General features: G+C 48.8%; 1 long non-coding RNA gene across 1 annotated transcript in view; it reads right to left on the bottom strand.

Moving 5' to 3' along the window:
* Positions 1-18,001, bottom strand: part of LOC136619800 (uncharacterized) — a 29,577-nt gene extending 11,576 nt beyond the window's left edge. The window contains exon 1 of the long non-coding RNA XR_010791041.1: positions 17,948-18,001. This is a non-coding gene — a long non-coding RNA (uncharacterized lncRNA). The remainder of the gene's footprint in view (positions 1-17,947) is intronic.
* Positions 18,002-18,307: the final 306 nt, after the last annotated feature.

Raw genomic sequence — 18,307 nt, forward strand, 5'->3', positions numbered from 1 at the left:
TCCGTGTAGCTCCGCCCCGTCACGTGCCGATTCCAGCCAATCAGGAGGCTGGAATCGGCAGTGGACCGCACAGAAGAGCTGCGGTCCACGAAGACGGAGGATCCCGGCGGCCATCTTCAGCGGTAAGTATTGAAGTCACCGGACCGCCGGGATTCAGGTAAGCGCTGTGCGGGTGGTTTTTTTAACCCCTGCATCGGGGTTGTCTCGCGCCGAACGGGGGGGGGGTTTAAAAAAAAAAAAACCCGTTTCGGCGCGGGACATCTCCTTTAAAGGAGCCCGTATAGGATTTTATTACTTACTGAGAGTATAAAAGAAGGCACTTTTACTTTGTATGGGGCACTAAAAGTGGTACTTACTCTGTGGTGCCTACAGAGAGCACAAAAAGGGAATACTCTTATGCTTTATTACTATCTGGGCCACTCTGGATAGGAAGATTATGTAGAAGTATGCAAAACAAAGGCAGGTGGCTAGAAAATTGAGGAGTCACAGATGTCTATGTGTCAAATTCTGCAGACACAGGTTGTGACTGGGAGAAGTCATGATCGCAGTCTGGGCCATATGGATAAAAGGGAAGGGGTATTGGTATTCTTTAAAACCCTTTACTTTCCTAGCACATAGCCAGGTCGCTTTCTCAATTATAACACATTTAATCAATTGATCTTTTTTTAATCATAAGACCTTATCATTATACCATTATTACAACTATTAACCCTTTCCAATCCAATTTGTATCCTGGTTTTCCTAGGGGACTTACTCTTTTTCTGCCGTTATACAATGGCGCTATCTGTTGGCTAAAGCAAGTACTGCATGAGGTGACACGTTGGATAGGCTCCGACAGCAGAGAGGCTGGCAATATACAGTAAGAGAACCCCGATGGACGTCTTCTAACATCGGAGCTGTACAGCCTTAAATCATAATGTCTTCAGACATCAGACAGTGGATTGGAAAGGGTTAAGACATTGCAAAGGCTGGTCATGTTAGTAGCCTAGCTGTAATAAAACAGCAGAATGCTGCTACTATAATGCATCATTATCACTTATCTATGTAGGAAAAAACTGCTGAAAATTTGCACCATTTGCAAGAATTTTGACCATGACATGAAACCGCAATTATGTTTCTTTCTGTTTCTCCTAATTCATGTGGATTGTACACTATAACCATAATGGTGGAATAAATTGTATATTCAGTTGTATCTGTGAGTGGTCAAAACTAATCCTAAAGCCTTATGTCCACTTGCATGCACGGATTACACTGCTGAATCCCTGTGTGCCCGGGGACATGGAGAGGAGAAGAACATTATCTTACCTCACCGAATCCAGCGCGGCTCCCCTCCGTACAGGCTGGATCTTCTTTCTTCAGCACTGCGGATGTGTCTGGGCTTTTTTTTTCTCCTTCAAATCTCCTGCTTTCCTGTGGATTTGTAGCACCTCCACAGTGACAGCTGCAGGTGTGCTGTGGTGAGGGTGGATTCCATTGATTTCAATAGAACCCGTCGCTGTTGGACCCGCTGGAAATTGAAGCATGCTGCGATTCCTTCCTATGCGTGCATCTCGCACACTGGAAAAAAAATCATATCCGCATGCTTTTACTTGCCATGCGGATGGTAATACATCCCTATGGGTGGCAAGACGCGCAGATCTCCTGTGCAGGAGACACGCACGGATTTTATAATTAAAATCCGCACCTGGACATCGGGTCTTCACAAAGGAGCTGGCTGGTTAAAACATAGTTATGTTTCATATAAAATAACTACTTTTATAGTAATGGGATTTGTCTGGTTTTTTTAACCATAAACTCTGTGGAACTGTACAGGGAAAGCTCTGTGCCCTATAGCAAGTACAAAATCATAGTAAGGTAAGTTCTGCCACCTAGAGGCAAAACATAGAAATGGCAGGGACAATGATAAATATAAGGTTCTGCACATGGGCAGGGAAATACATGTCACCATTACACACTAAATGGGAAACCACTGGGTAACACTGACATGGAAAAGGACTTGGAGGTTTTAGTTAACTGTAAACTTAACTGAAGTAACGCTGCCAAGGCAAATAGGATCATCAGATGCATTAAAAGAGGTCTAGGGGCACTCAGGAAGGACGTATCAGAGCCTGAGCGGGTACAAAGGCGGGCAACTGAAGTAATAAACGTAATGGGCGGACTACAATACCCAGGGAGGTTATCAAAATTGGGATTATTTAGTTTAGAAAAAAGACAGCTGAGGGGCGACCGAATAACTATGTATAAATATATCAGGGGACAATACAGAGATCTCTCCCATCGTCTGTTTATACCCAGGACTGTGACTGTAACAAGGGGGCACCCTCTACATCTAGAGTAAAGAAGGTTTCTACACCGATATAGAAGGGGGTTCTTTACTGTAAGAGCAGTGAGACTATGGAACTCTCAGCCTGAGGACGTGGTGATGGCAAAGTTGGTAAAAGAATATAAGAGGGGCCTGGACGCCTTTCTTGAGCGATACAATCTTACATGTTATATCACTGATTACTACAGAAGGTTTGGTGATCCGGGGATTATTCTAATCGCCAGATTGGAGTCATGGAGGATTTTTTTTCCCCTGTGATATCGCTGCGCTTTTTTCAATGGGAACGCAGCGATATTGCAGCATGAAAAAAACGCTAGTGGGTAAAAGCCCTAAGGCCTCCTGTCCACGGGCAATTCTGCATTGCGTTATCCGCGGCGATAATCCACATGCGGGTAACACAATGAACGCTTGCCATAGGACAACTGTGGAAAGCGCAGCCCGATGTACACAAATGGAAATCCGCCACAATTTTCCGCTCAAGTATAAAATTTGCGGCATGTCACGATATTTTCCTCGATGAACCTATCATAATGATAGGATAATTGCGGTGACTTTAGTGTCCTTCCACGACAGAAATCTGCTTGCCCGCGGGCGTAAAACCGCAACACCCATGAACAGGCAGCCTTAGTGCTCCCCCCTCTGCCATAGGGGAGGAGGGGGAAGCAATAAAAGGTCTTCGCGATCAGCCTATATTAATGATAGGCTCACCACGAAGAGTCGCTGCATGCAGCAATTTTAATCACACGAGCGGAAAAATCGCTTTCATTTTCTGCTTGTGTGCAGTAGGCTACGCTTTCCATAGTAATCCTGGCATGCGAGTTCCGTGTGCGATTTATTGCCACGAATCTCGCAATGACACCTCGCCCATGGACATCCAGCCTCATTGAGGAAAATTGGCTTCTACCTCACTGTTTGTTTGTTTATTTGCCTTCCTTTGGATCAACATTTGGGAGTAATAGGCTCACCTGGATGGATGTGTCTTTTTTCAGCATGAGAGTGCATTCACATGAGCTTGTACATACATAGGTGCACACAAAACCGCGCACCCATGTACATGCACAAACATGCATGAATGCAGGTCTGTGTCCATTGCCCTCAATGGGGCCACGGCTGCTGTTGGCGGCCCCATTGCAATCACAGAAAATGGCCGTTAATTACTGACTGAGGAGTGCATATAGATGCATCCTCTCACCATGCAGGTAGCTGACTACCAAATGGAGGAGCCAATAACACCTGTGCAGGACCCCCCTCACTATCAAGAGGCAGTGTGAGTGGTTGTTTTATCGGTCTCCTGCACAGGTGTTATTGGCTCCTCCATTTGGTGGTCAGCTACCTGCATGGTGAGAGGATGCATCTATATGCACTCCTTACTCAGTAAGTAACGGCCATTTTCTGTGATTGTTTTTAATTCTTGATTTCCCCTTCTGTGATGCATTTATATTAGTGTAGGGACCCACTACAACGCAAGGAACCGTGAAGTGGCTAGTGGGCTCATGTATCTTGGCCAACATCCAACCAATGCCTTGCATTTATTATCTATCATTCACATACAGTGTGGCATTAAGACTCCAGGTTGGCGGAATCTGCTCATTCACCTACTCCTGGAACCCCCGTAAAAAATCCTCATGACACTTCTACAGTTGTATATAATTCCTCTCATAAGGAACATTCATACATTATCTCTATAGCTGTTTTAGGTACTGGGTTGGAGCATTAGGTGTAGCAGCCGCAGATGTGGAAAGAGTAGTTGGGGACGAGCCAGGAGTCCGCAATAGGAGGTCTTATGGGCAGAACAAATGGAGTAGATGGGTCGTGTTGTCAAGAGGGAAGCCAGGGGTCGGTATCAGAAGGTCTCAGTGTTGAGTTAGAAATGGAGAAAGTGGGTCACGTTGTCGGAAGGGAAGCCAGGGGTCTTATCAGAAGGTCTTCGTTGAATAGCAGAGAAGCAGGCAGTAGTAGAGCTTGATCAATGGCTGCTGAGGCACAATATTCACGCAAAGGAGGCGGGAACATGGCCTGGTTTATATAAGAGGCTTAATCAGAAACAGAAGCATGGCCATTTTTATATAGGAGGCCTAATCAGGAACATGGTGGGGACAAGACAGGGAAACAGAGAAGCATGGCTAGGTTTCAGCAGAGGAGCTGTCCAAGACCTGGACAGAGCTGCCGACTGGAGCGCAGCAATATTCTTGAGGTGCAAGCGAACTGTTCAGGCCAGAGATTGGATGTAGGGGTAAAGGAGGGATTGGAGTCGAATGGGCCTGTGGTGCCTCACACTGAGATGGAGATGTCAGGATGAGGTCGGTTAGTAGGGGGCGGAAACAGGAGAAGGTCAGTTTTTGGGAGGTTCAGTTTAAGGTAGAGAGTGGACATAGGGTTAGAGACCACGTACATCCGGTTGCATACTGAAGAAACGGTGCTGTAATGTCATGAGAGGAGGTGTATAACTGGGTGTCGTCGGTGTAGAGATGGTACTGACAGCCAAATCTCCTGATGGTCTGTCCTGATGGTAGTGGCTGTGTTAATGGAAAAAAGGAGGGGGCAGAGGACTGAGCCCTGGGGGACCCCAACAGCAAGGGAGGAGGATCAGTAGGGAATAGTTGCCCCTCGATTTAGCCGTTAGGAGGTTGTTTGACACTTTAGTCAGAGCAGTTTCTGTCGAGTGTAGAGGATAGAAGCTGGACTGTAGGAGGTCAAGAGGAGAGTTTTCTGATAGATAGCTTTTAAGGCGGGAGTAAATTAGGCTTTCTAATAATTTGGAGATGAAGGGGAGATTTGAGAAGAGTCGGTAGTTGGCAGCATCGGTCGAGTCAAGAGTCGATTTCTTTAGCAGTTGGGATATGATAGCCTATTTCAATTAGGAGGGAGAGATGCCAGAGTTTTGGGTGTGAACGGTCTGAAGGTCCTGTACATATGGTAGGCTGGTGGGTCTGATGAGATTCTAGGCAGCTTGACAGGCAAAGAGAGGAGGTTATGGTCCGAGAGCGGGATAGGGGAGTTAGTGAAGTGGCAAGCAGAGCAGAGACGGAGGAAGACTAGATCAAGAGTATTGCCATCTCTGTGAGTGGGAGAGGCTGTGAGTTGTGAGAGACCAAGGAAGGAGGTCTACATTTGCTGTAATTGAGCCTCTAGAACATGCAAACTCGTAGACTGTCGAAGTTGGCATCCCAGATGGTCCAATACATGTTCTATTGGCGATAAATCTGGCAACTGGGCAGCCATGGAAGTGTGACAGTGTTGTAGAGACATTCCTAGAAACCCTTGTTGTGGGCGGCCAACTATTATCCTGTTGGAGGCCGCCATGAGAGACAACACATGTGCCTGCAGGATGTGCTGAACATATCACTGAGCTGCCATTGTCCCTCGTACCACCACTAGCGGTAGCCGACTGTCATGCAATGGCCCCCAGATCATCACACCAGCAGTGTGAGCAGTGTACCGCTCCACAGCAAAGGCAGGATTGCAGTGTTCACCCTCAGGTCTCCAAACACGAACACAGCCGCCATCAATGCCCAAAATAAACCTGGATTAATCGCTGAAGACAACTGGAATCCACTTTGTAGCATCCAGTTTAATCGTGCATAACACCACTGCAAATGGTGATGGTGGGTGTCAAAGGCAGTACACATCATGGGCGCCATGAGACCAAAGGTCCTTTAGCCAAACACCTGGAAATGGATACAACAGATGCAGGGGTCTAACGATGGTGTCACCTGTTTCTGAACTGCTCATACTTGTCGAACGATCATATGATGTTGTCTACTGGTGGTCTGTCGAGGGGGTCCTGAGCCCAGTCACCTTGTGTGCCCTTACACATCCACTGGTCCCAACACCTCCTAACAGTCTGGTCAGAACGGTCCAGGTGTCGGCAATTCCTTAATATGACCATCCAGCTTCTTACATCCCAAGAAAAACCTTCTGTGTGTCTTAGAGGCGTCTAGTGGTCAACAAGCTCTACACAAGCAGAAGAAGAGGTCACTGCACACAAGTAATCACTGCTAAAAGGGATGAAGCTGATTTTTAATCTGCATGAATTATTTTAGCTCCTGTTGTTCTAGCGTATGAAGCGGGGTTTTAAAAAAAAAACAAGAAAAACCCCAACATATTCTGACTCTTCGAACTTCGCGCCAGTGTGTGTGAGTGTGAAAAGACGGGTCCTGCCGTAACTCTTCTTGCACACAACATGCGAGCGTCCCGGTAGTGGAAACTAAACCAGTGATCAGTGGTTTCGTATCGTCCCATCATGCGGCCACATAACGGCCCGTGTGTTGAGGCCCTTACCAAGGATATTCATCGGGGATCTTACAAGATGCTATATAATACAAACCTGCAGCAAGATAGTGTTACATGAGACTGGATTTATCACCAAATCACAGCAAAATCATGGAGATTCTGATCCTGCCCTTATACTTTGTATTACTAGTCAGCATTATTATAGTATTACTACTGCTGATTCCGGAAGGTCTCAGATGCTCCTCGAATCGCTTCTCTAAGATGTGACAAATGTCTTCTCTAGCAGTATAAGGCTGCTGTCACGCCTGCGTTGGGGTCGCTTCAGGGTTTCCGTCTCTCTGCTCCATTTTTGGAGAACAGAAACTGAAATAAAACAGAAAACAACGAATCCATTTTTTCCCCATTGATTCCAATGGGGTTTCAATAAAGCAGAAAGGCTTCCGTATGCTTCCATTTCATTAGATTTTCGTTTCTTTGGATGATAAAATAGCGCAGTCTGCAGCGTGATTTTTCTGTTTAAAAAACGTAGGCCTGACAGAATGAAGGCAAACAGAAGCCTTTCTGTTATTTTTCAAACCCCATTGAAATCACTTGGGTAATAAATCATTTTTTCTCTCCTCTAAAAATGGAAACCGTGAACTGACCGTCACGCAGGTGTGAGCGCGGCCTTATTCTGTAATCCCTGTGCCTCGTGTTTTGTATGTGGGATATATGTGTTTGTCAGAACTTCCAAGTCATTTCATGTTTTAGAATCTCAAACATTTTGATCTTAATTAGAGATGAGTGAACCTACTCGTTTTGAGTAATTACTCGATCGAGCACCGCAATTTTCAAGTACTTCCGTACTTGGGTGAAAAGATTCGGGGGGCGCCGGGGGGCGGGGGGAGGCGTGGCGGAGCGGGGGATAGCAGCAGGGAACAGGGGGAGCCCTCTCTCTCTCCCTCTCCCCCCCACTCCCCGCTGCAACCCCCCACTCACACACGGCGCCTGCCGAATCTTTTCGCCCGAGTATGGAAGTACTCGAAAATCGCGGCGCTCGGGCGAAAAAAGGGCCTGGCCGAGTACGCTCGCTCATCTCTAATCTTAATGTAACACATACAACAACAGTAGTTTCAGGCTTCCCTCACACAGGCGTTGTGGTAAGCGCTACGATTTAAATTGCGGGGCTTTGCAGCATTTTACTTTAGTTTTGATGAGGAACGCGAAACGCTCAAAAATAGAACAAACCCTGCTGGAAAATCACAGTGCTAAAAGTCACTGCAATCGAGCGGCTGTCTGAGCGGTCTAATCGAAAACAATGGGAGCGCTATACTGCGATGCTGAAAACGCCGCTCTAGTCGTGGTAAAAAATGTCTCTATGAGGGAGACCGTAGGCAGGTGTGAAAAATGCTGCAAAGTGAGAATGCTTTCAGAAAGAGAAGAAGTGTTCTCAGTTTCATCAAAAACCAAAATGCAAAGTGAGTGAAGAGAGGAATCTAAATCAGTATTTGGTGTGACCGCCCTTTACCTTCACAACAGCATCAGCTCTTCTAGGAACGCTTGCACACAGTTTGTGAAAGAGCTCGGCAGGGAGGTTGTTCCAGACATCTTGGAGAGCTAAGTACAGATCTTCTGTGGATGTCGGCTTGTGAAACCATTGGTCACGTTTTGCGGGCGTGATTTTAATCGCTTAGTAAGGTTGGACTTGATGGATATTTGTCTGTTTTCAACCTGCATAAACCAAGTAGCTGAAGAGTTTGTGCCTGCTGCTGACGTCTCCTGATGCCCCCCACCGATGACGGTTGTCCCACCAGACCCCTTGTTCCACGTCTTCCAGTAGTCAGGCCATATTCAGCATCAGAAACATCCAACACGGACTTCAATGGAAATCCATGGCATAAATCTGCATGTTAACGGTAGATCTCTGACATGGATCTGGATTAGAGCTGCCGTACGTACGCACACCAACTACTTGCATTCAGTCTGTATGTGGATACACCGCTGCGGAATCCACATCAACAAGGGACATGTCACTTCTCTTCTTTCCATGAAGCCTTTGGGCCATGTGCTGTCTGTGGTAAATCCCGGGCAGCACATGACCCCATTATAGCCTATGGGTCTATGCAGATTAACGAGGACCGCTAACTCATCGCATGCTCTATTCCTGTCCGTATCACGCTGATGCATGGCTATGTGCTATATCCAAGTGAGTCCAACAGCACATGGACAAGTGTCCGCGTGTTGTCCGATGCAAGTTAAACCCCAATCACTCGGGCGCAACTTGTACACACGGTAGGTGTGCACACAGACTAATGCAGATTCCACCATGTGAACACGGCCTAATGGATACAAGTAGTAATCTTGTATATACTCTATGCAGCACTAGTTACAGGAGGTCCAACCATGTGAACACGGACTAATGGGTACAAGTAGTAATCTTGTATATACTCTATGCAGCACTAGTTACAGGAGGTCCAACCATGTGAACACGGACTAATAGGTACAAGTAGTAATCTTGTATATACTCTATGCAGCACTAGTTACAGGAGGTCCAACCATGTGAACACGGCCTAATGGGTACAAGTAGTAATGCTGTACATACTCCATGCAGCACTAGTTACAGGAGGTCCAACCATGTGAACACGGCCTAATGGGTACAAGTAGTAATGCTGTACATACTCCATGCAGCACTAGTTACAGGAGGTCCAACCATGTGAACACGGACTAATGGGTACAAGTAGTAATCTTGTATATACTCTATGCAGCACTAGTTACAGGAGGTCCAACCATGTGAACACAGCCTAATGGGTACAAGTAGTAATCTTGTATATACTGTATGCAGCACTAGTTACAGGAGGTCCAACCATGTGAACACAGCCTAATGGGTACAAGTAGTAATGCTGTATATACTCCATGCAGCACTAGTTACAGGAGGTCCAACCATGTGAACACAGCCTAATGGGTACAAGTAGTAATCTTGTATATACTCTATGCAGCACTAGTTACAGGAGGTCCAACCATGTGAACACGGCCTAATGGGTACAAGTAGTAATCTTGTATATACTCTATGCAGCACTAGTTACAGGAGGTCCAACCATGTGAACACGGCCTAATGGGTACAAGTAGTAATGCTGTATATACTCCATGCAGCACTAGTTACAGGAGGTCCAACCATGTGAACACGGCCTAATGGGTACAAGTAGTAATCTTGTATATATAAAGCTGAAAGCCCTCACTGACTCACTGACTGACTGACTCACTGACTGATTGACTGACTCGCCAAAAGTTCTCCAACTTCCCGATATCGTAGAAACATGAATTTTGGCACGAGCATCGATTATCTCCAAAATAGGAAAAGCTAATGGGTCCCAACTCGATTATTCAATTCTAGCGCAAAAGAATTGGCGTCAAAATTTTTCGTACGGAATGTAATTTTTTCACTTTCCGGTGTCATAGAAATGGGAAATTTGGCACGAGCATTGATTATGTCATAAACAGGAAAAGCTAATGGGTCCCAACACCATTATTCAATTCTATGTGCAAAAGAATTAGCGTCCAAATGTTACGTAGATAATGAAAATCTCTCACTTCCCAATGTCATAAAAACATGAAATTTGACACAAGCATTGATTGTGTCATAAATATGAAAAGTTAATGGGTCCCAACTCGATTAGTCAATTCTAAGCGCAAAAGAATTAGTGTCCAAATTTTATGTACGTAATCTAATTCTCTCACTTCCTGATGACATTTTATATAAAGGAAACGTCGCATGGTTTCCTCCACGTGGTGTTTCCTGGGTAACGCAGAGAACTATGCAAAATGGTGAACATATGTTTTTCTTCAGTATCTCTAAAGTAACCACGACTTCGTAAGATTTTCCGTGTGAACACCAGATAAACACCAGTACCAAATTAACTCGGGCAAAGCCGGGTATATCAGCTAGTCTTGTATATACTCTATGCAGCACTAGTTACAGGAGGTCCAACCATGTGAACACGGCCTAATGGGTACAAGTAGTAATCTTGTATATACTCTATGCAGCACTAGTTACAGGAGGTCCAACCATGTGAACACGGCCTAATGGGTACAAGTAGTAATCTTGTATATACTCTAAGCAGCACTAGTTACAGAAGGTCATGTGAAAGACCTGTGGATGTGAGGCATTTTCATGTGGCAGCAGCGCCAGCCCCATTGAAAGCAGTGGGAGAACTCTGGGAGATTCTCTGTGACAGCAGCAGCAGGGGATTCCTTCATCCCCGCAGGGAATCGCTTCACCCCAGTCAGGGCTGAAGGGATTTCCCCACCACATCTTAAGGGATTCCCCGAGAGGATGAAGGAATCTCCTGCCGCTGCTGTAATGGAGGATGACCGCGTTCTCCCATTGCTTTCAATAAGCAATGGGCGATATCGCAGCCAGATAGAACATGCTGCGATCTGTTTCTCACATAGCACCGTGCTGCCATGTGGGATAATATCTCTCATGTGTATGAACCTATTAAAATGAATGGGATTCATGTTTGTGCGTCTCGCAACGCAGAAATCTCACCCGATCTTATCAGCCGTGTGAAACTGGCCTTATTCTTTAGTTGCGGGTTTGTAACTAATTGCAACCTCCGTCCCCCGGAGACTGAACCTAGCTATCGGGTTGTTCAATATAAAGTTGTCTTCAGGTCCTTTTAGACGAGCCGATTATATTATTGTTCGACCGGGCGAATGGCGTCACCGCGGCCTCGTTCACTTGTGCTCTCTGTTTAGACAGGCAGATCCATTGTTGAATCATTCAGTCTGTATAAACGGAACAATAAGTGAAGGAGCCGATGGTGGCGTATATGCCTGCAGAAAATGAATGAAACGCGAATGAATATCGTTTGTCGTCCAGTCGTTGGCTCGCGTTTAGACTGAACGATTTTTATTCACTTTCGCTTGTTTGAACGATAATCGCTCCGCCTGTAGGCACCTTTAGGCCTCATGTCCACGGGGAAAATCAGGCCCGCTACGAATTCTCCATGGAGAATCTGCAGCGGGTCCCTCCTGCCCCGCGGACATGAGCGCTGAAAATCAGAATAAATCAGAATTAACTCACCTCCCGCACGCTCCGGATACTTCCTTCGCCGCGGCGTCATCTTCTCTGCGTCGCGGCCGGATCTTCTTTCTTCGGCCCGGCGGATGCGCAGGATGACGTCGGTGACGTGCCCCGCGCATGCGCCGTCCCGAAGCAAAATGATCCGGCCGCGACTGAGAGAAGATGACGCGGCGGCGAAGAGAAGAAACGGAGCGGGTGAGTAAAATCTGATTTTTGTCTCCCGCGGATCCGGACGGCTTCCATAGGCTTCAATAGAAGCCCGCGGGAGCCGTCCCCGCGGGAGACCCGCATGAAAATGGAGCATGGTCCAGATTTTTTCATGCTCCATTTTTTTTTTTAAATCACTTTTATTGACCATCCGCGGGTATTTATCTACCCCGCGGGTGGTCAATGCATCCCTATGGGGTGCGGATCCGCGTGCAGGAGAAGAGTTAAAATCTGCTGCGGATTTTAATTCTTTTGCCCGTGGACATGAGCCCTTAGGCCTCATGTCCACGGAGAAAATTAGGCCCGCTACGGATTCTCCATGGAGAATCTGCAGCGGGTCCCTCCTGCCCCGCGGACATGAGCGCTGAAAATAGGAATTTAAAAGAATTTACCCATCCGGAGCGGTTCGGGAAAGTCTTCTCTTCCTCACGGCCGGATCTTCTTTTTCGGCCGGCGGATGAACTCGGCACGTCGCCGGCGTGCCGCGCGCATGCGCCGGGCACATCCGCCGAGCCGAAGCAAGAAAGATCCGGCCGTGAGGAATAGAAGACCTTCCCGGTCCGCTCCGGATGGGTAAATTCTTTTAAATTCCTATTTTAGGTCTCCCGCGGATCCGGACGGCTTCCATAGGCTTCAATAGAAGCCCGCGGGAGCCGTCCCCGCGGGAGACCCGCACGAAAATGGAGCATGGTCCAGATTTTTTCATGCTTCATTTTTTTAAAAATCCCTTTTATTGACGATCCGCGGGTATTTTTCTACCCGCGGGTGGTCAATGCATCCCTATGGGACGCGGATCCGCGGGCAGGAGAAGAGTTAAAATCCGCTGCGGATTTTAATTCTTCTTTTGCCCGTGGACATGAGCCCTTAGGGAACTGGGCTGTCATTATTCCGACTACCTGGAGAGGGATGCCCTGCCTGGGGGGCTCATACATTTGGCCCCAGCATGGCCGGTAGGCTGCAGCCGCCTGAGGGAAGAGAGGAAGACCTTCAGCTGACGCCAGGCCCGGGAGCGATGGCCAACATAATGACCATATTTGCGCATGCTTTTGCGTACCTAAAGCAAAGGTGTAATAGAACGTCAATGTATTTACTCCGATGAGTGCGTTTTGCACGAGGATTTTGCGTACTTGGACAAAAGTAGGAACTGTTGTATTTTCCTGTGGTTTGTGCAGCAAAGTCCCCCAGAGAAGTCTATGGGAGGAGCGCAAATACGCAAGAGGGAGCGTGAAACACTGCGCAAAACACGGGGAATACAACACATCTGGAGCTTTTAAAGCTAAATGGTTTTTTAATCCACGGAGGGGTGTGTCGTGTGACCTGGCCCTGCGTTCGCACAAAGTACAGAACTACACGCAAACACGAGCGCAAATATACTTAATTCACTATAATGCGCTGCGGCGAGTGTTTTTCTGCATATGGTCGTGTGAAGAAGCTCTAAGGCCGGGCTCACACGGCCAAAAGTGTAAAGCGCAGCGTGGAGCCGGCTGTGACCGTGCATATGGCGGCAAAATCCTACTGCACATGACTGTGTACTCACGCACCCCGCCATGCGCAGCACACCTGTGTCTTTTTATACTCCCCTTAGTGATGATGCGTATACCCCCCGCCCGTATGCATGTAATTGTATATACATACGCGTATATATGCTTGGCAATAGAGAATAATGGGCTCTAACTCACGTATTAACCCCTTCATGACATGGCCTATTTTGGGCTTAAGGACGCAACAAGTTTTGGCGGATTTTCTTCTCCGTTTATCAAAAGCCATAACTTTTTTATTTTTCCATCGACGCGACCGTATAAGGGCTTGTTTTTTGCGTGGCGAACTGTAGTTTTTATCGGTGCCACTTTCGGGTACATAGACTATATTGTAAAATTTATTTATTTTTTTTAATGATAGCAGAGAGAGAAAACGCATCAATTCTGCCATAGATTTTTTTAATTTTTTTTTTACACCGTTAATCATGCAGCATAAATGAGACATTCCATTTTTTCTGCAGACCGGTACGGTTACAACGATACCAAAATTCTAATATTTTTTTAAAGGTTTTCCCACTTTTCTGCAATAAAAACCCTTTTTTTGGAAATCTTTTTTCTATTCTAAATTGCTGCATTCAAAGTCACGTAACTTTTTTATTTTTTCATGTACAGAGCTCTATGGGGGCTTATTTTTTGCGAGACGAGCTGTAGATTTTATTGGTACCATTTTGGCGTACATACGGCTTTTTTGATCACTTTTATTGCGTTTTTAGTGAGGCAAAATGCTAAAAATGAGCATTTTGCCTCAGTTTTTTAGCTTTTTTTTTAGCGTTTTTTTCGGTGCACAGTCAAAAGCATGTGCAACTTATTGTACGCATCGTTACGGACGCGACAATACCAAATATGTGGGATTTTATTTATTTTTTACCTTTTTTTATGCTAATCTGAGAAAAAGCATAAAAAATGGTTTTTTTACTCTTTTTTTTACATTTTTTTTTAATTCATTTTTTTAATCTTTGTTTTTTTTACACTGTTTGTGTCCCTCTGAGGGACTTACAACACTGTGCCTATGATCGCTGTTATAAGGCATGGCAGAGCTACTGCTCTCCCATGCCTTATCGCTTATACAGCGATCCTAAGCATAGGCAATACAGGACGCCGGTGTCTGGCGTCCTGTTGCCATGGTGACAGGCCGGGCTCTCGCGATGACATCGCGAGTTCCGGCCGGAGACACAGAGGGAGCCGCGCTCCCTCTGTGAACTCTTTCCCTGCCGCGATCTACTTAGATCGCGGCAGGGAAGGGGTTAACAGTGGCGGGCGCATCTCTGATGCCCCCCCGCTGTTGCAGCGAGACGCCGGCTGTGACTGACAGCCGGCTCCCGCTGCGGGATAGCGCTGGATCTTATGTGATCCCGCGCTATCCCCAGGACGTAAGTTTACGCCCTGTTGCGGGAAGTACCCCGCTCCCAGGACGTAAACTTACGCCCTGCAGCGGGAAGGGGTTAATGGTGCTTGTGTATTACGCAGTTCCTTCTGATAAGCGTACAGCAATGTAAGTGATGTTGAGTTACCGCGTATCGCACGGCGTACAGATCCCATGTAATACGCTGTAAACATACGGATGTGTGACTAGCCCTGAGACAGGCTGTGAGGTAACAGCCATCGCAGAACCCTCAGCCACCAGCCATGGCTTCTTCATCTGCTCCAATAGGGCCACCAGCTGCTTCCCTACAGAATGGGGGCCGCTGCCGCAGTGCCCTCCTCCTCGGCTGCCTCACTCTCCGCCTCAGTGCTACAGTCTCGGACGGAGGACATTACTCCGGTGATGGGAGCCGGGCTGCTGACAGGAGGATGCGGCAGTCATCACTGGCGGGGAACACGGTGAGTCGGGGGAGACGGGAGGATGAGCTGTGATATATCGTGCAGGGGCGTAGCTAGAGGCTCATGGGCCCGGGTGCAAAAGTTTAGCTTGGGGCCCCCTTCCAGACCCGTCCACCCACCACTCCTTTTCACAGCTACTCCTTGTATATCACTTTTAGCTACATTACTGTTTTTTTTAATGACCCATCAATGGATCATTAGTAATCAGGGGTTTTAGATTTTTAAAACATCCAGAACACAAGCCTCAAGGCACGCTTTGCTTCCTCAGGAAAGAAAAAAATAATTCTATATACACATACATAATACAGGCACACATACATTGGAGACAGCATGAGCTAACTTTTATCACGTTAGGGCTCATGTCCACGACCAGGTTTTCACCACGTATTATGCACACGTGGTAATCCCAGCATGCTCTCTTTCTCTGCGTACCACGTAACGTGAGCCCTGTACACTTGTATGATACACTGCCCATACACATTACATTGTTTTCATACGCATTGTCACTCTAAACAGAGTGGGGAATTAAAAAAAGAATCCCCCTGTACAAGGCCATATGTGGTCCCTGCCGGCAGCGTGCATGGTTGGGAAATGTGTGAGATGCCGGTGGTCTCCCACAGTGTTGTAGGCTTACAGCTGTGGCATTGAGCCCTCAGTCACCAATACAGCGGCTCGGTTCTAGCATACCTCTAATAGTGAAGTCAGGTGCCGGCTCGCAGAACCCCCCTCACTCACCCCCACTCCCCATCACACAGAACCCCCCTCACTCACCCCCACTCCCCATCACACAGAACCCCCCTCACTCACCCCCACTCCCCATCACACAGAACCCCCCTCACTCACCCCCACTCCCCATCACACAGAACCCCCCTCACTCACCCCCACTCCCCATCACACAGAACCCCCCTCACTCACCCCCACTCCCCATCACACAGAACCCCCCTCACTCACCCCCACTCCCCATCACACAGAACCCCCCTCACTCACCCCCACTCCCCATCACACAGAACCCCCCTCACTCACCCCCACTCCCCATCACACAGAACCCCCCTCACTCACCCCCACTCCCCATCACACAGAACCCCCCTCACTCACCCCCACTCCCCATCACACAGAACCCCCCTCACTCACCCCCACTCCCCATCACACAGAACACCCCTCGCCCCCCCACTCCCCATCACACAGAACACCCCTCGCCCCCCCACTCCCCATCACACAGAACACCCCTCGCCCCCCCACTCCCCCCTATCACACAGAACCCCCCTCGTTTCCCCCACTCACCATCACACACAGAACCCCCCTCACTCACCCCCACTCCCCATCACACAGAACCCCCCTCACTTACCCCCACTCCCCATCACACAGAACCCCCCTCACTTACCCCCACTCCCCATCACACAGAACCCCCCTCACTTACCCCCACTCCCCATCACACAGAACCCCCCTCACTCACCCCCACTCCCCATCACACAGAACCCCCCTCACTCACCCCCACTCCCCATCACACAGAACCCCCCTCACTCACCCCCACTCCCCATCACACAGAACCCCCCTCACTCACCCCCACTCCCCATCACACAGAACCCCCCTCACTCACCCCCACTCCCCATCACACAGAACCCCCCTCACTCACCCCCACTCCCCATCACACAGAACCCCCCTCACTCACCCCCACTCCCCATCACACAGAACCCCCCTCACTTACCCCCACTCCCCATCACACAGAACCCCCCTCACTCACCCCCACTCCCCATCACACAGAACCCCCCTCACTCACCCCCACTCCCCATCACACAGAACCCCCCTCACTCACCCCCACTCCCCATCACACAGAACCCCCCTCACTCACCCCCACTCCCCATCACACAGAACCCCCCTCACTTACCCCCACTCCCCATCACACAGAACCCCCCTCACTTACCCCCACTCCCCATCACACAGAACCCCCCTCACTTACCCCCACTCCCCATCACACAGAACCCCCCTCACTTACCCCCACTCCCCATCACACAGAACAACCCTCACTCACCCCCACTCCCCATCACACAGAACCCCCCTCTTACCCCCACTCCCCATCACACAGAACCCCTCTCACTTACCCCCACTCCCCATCACACAGAACCCCTCTCACTTACCCCCACTCCCCATCACACAGAACCCCCCTCACTTACCCCCACTCCCCATCACACAGAACCCCTCTCACTTACCCCCACTCCCCATCACACAGAACAACCCTCACCCCCACTCCCCATCACACAGAACCCCCCTCACTCACCCCCACTCCCCATCACACAGAACCCCCCTCGTTTCCCCCACTCACCATCACACACAGAACCCCCCTCACTCACCCCCACTCCCCATCACACAGAACCCCCCTCACTCACCCCCACTCCCCATCACACAGAACCCCCCTCACTCACCCCCACTCCCCATCACACAGAACCCCCCTCACTCACCCCCACTCCCCATCACACAGAACCCCCCTCACTCACCCCCACTCCCCATCACACACAGAACCCCCCTCACTCACCCCCACTCCCCATCACACAGAACCCCCCTCACTCACCCCCACTCCCCATCACACAGAACACCCCTCACTCACCCCCACTCCCCATCACACAGAACACCCCTCACTCACCCCCACTCCCCATCACACAGAACACCCCTCGTTTCCCCCACTCACCATCACACACAGAACACCCCTCACCCCCCTCCCCCCTCTTAATCATACCGAGGACGTTCCCTCTCACTGACTGCACTTACTTTCACTATGGTCTCTGCGCAGGCAGCCTCTCTTGCACATCGGCGTTTCCTCCCAGGAACTCCGCTCAGACTCCTCCCCTCTGATGATCTCTGTACTGGAGAACCAGATGGGGGAGGGGTCTGAGCGGAGGTCCTGGGAGGAGCGCCGATGTGCCCGGAGAGGCTTCCTGCCTGCGCAGAGACCATAGTGAAAGTAAGTGCAGTCAGTCAGTGTCGCCTGACTGACTGCAAAGTAAGCCCCGTGGGCCCCCTGGGGCTCAGGGGCCGGGTCGCAACCGCACCCCCAGCACCCCCTATATGTACGCCAGTGATATCTTGTATATCCCGACAGACAGACAGACTGCTGTGTGTATATACTGT

This window comes from Eleutherodactylus coqui, chromosome 3 (assembly GCF_035609145.1).
Source record: "Eleutherodactylus coqui strain aEleCoq1 chromosome 3, aEleCoq1.hap1, whole genome shotgun sequence".
Taxonomy (NCBI): domain Eukaryota; kingdom Metazoa; phylum Chordata; class Amphibia; order Anura; family Eleutherodactylidae; genus Eleutherodactylus; species Eleutherodactylus coqui.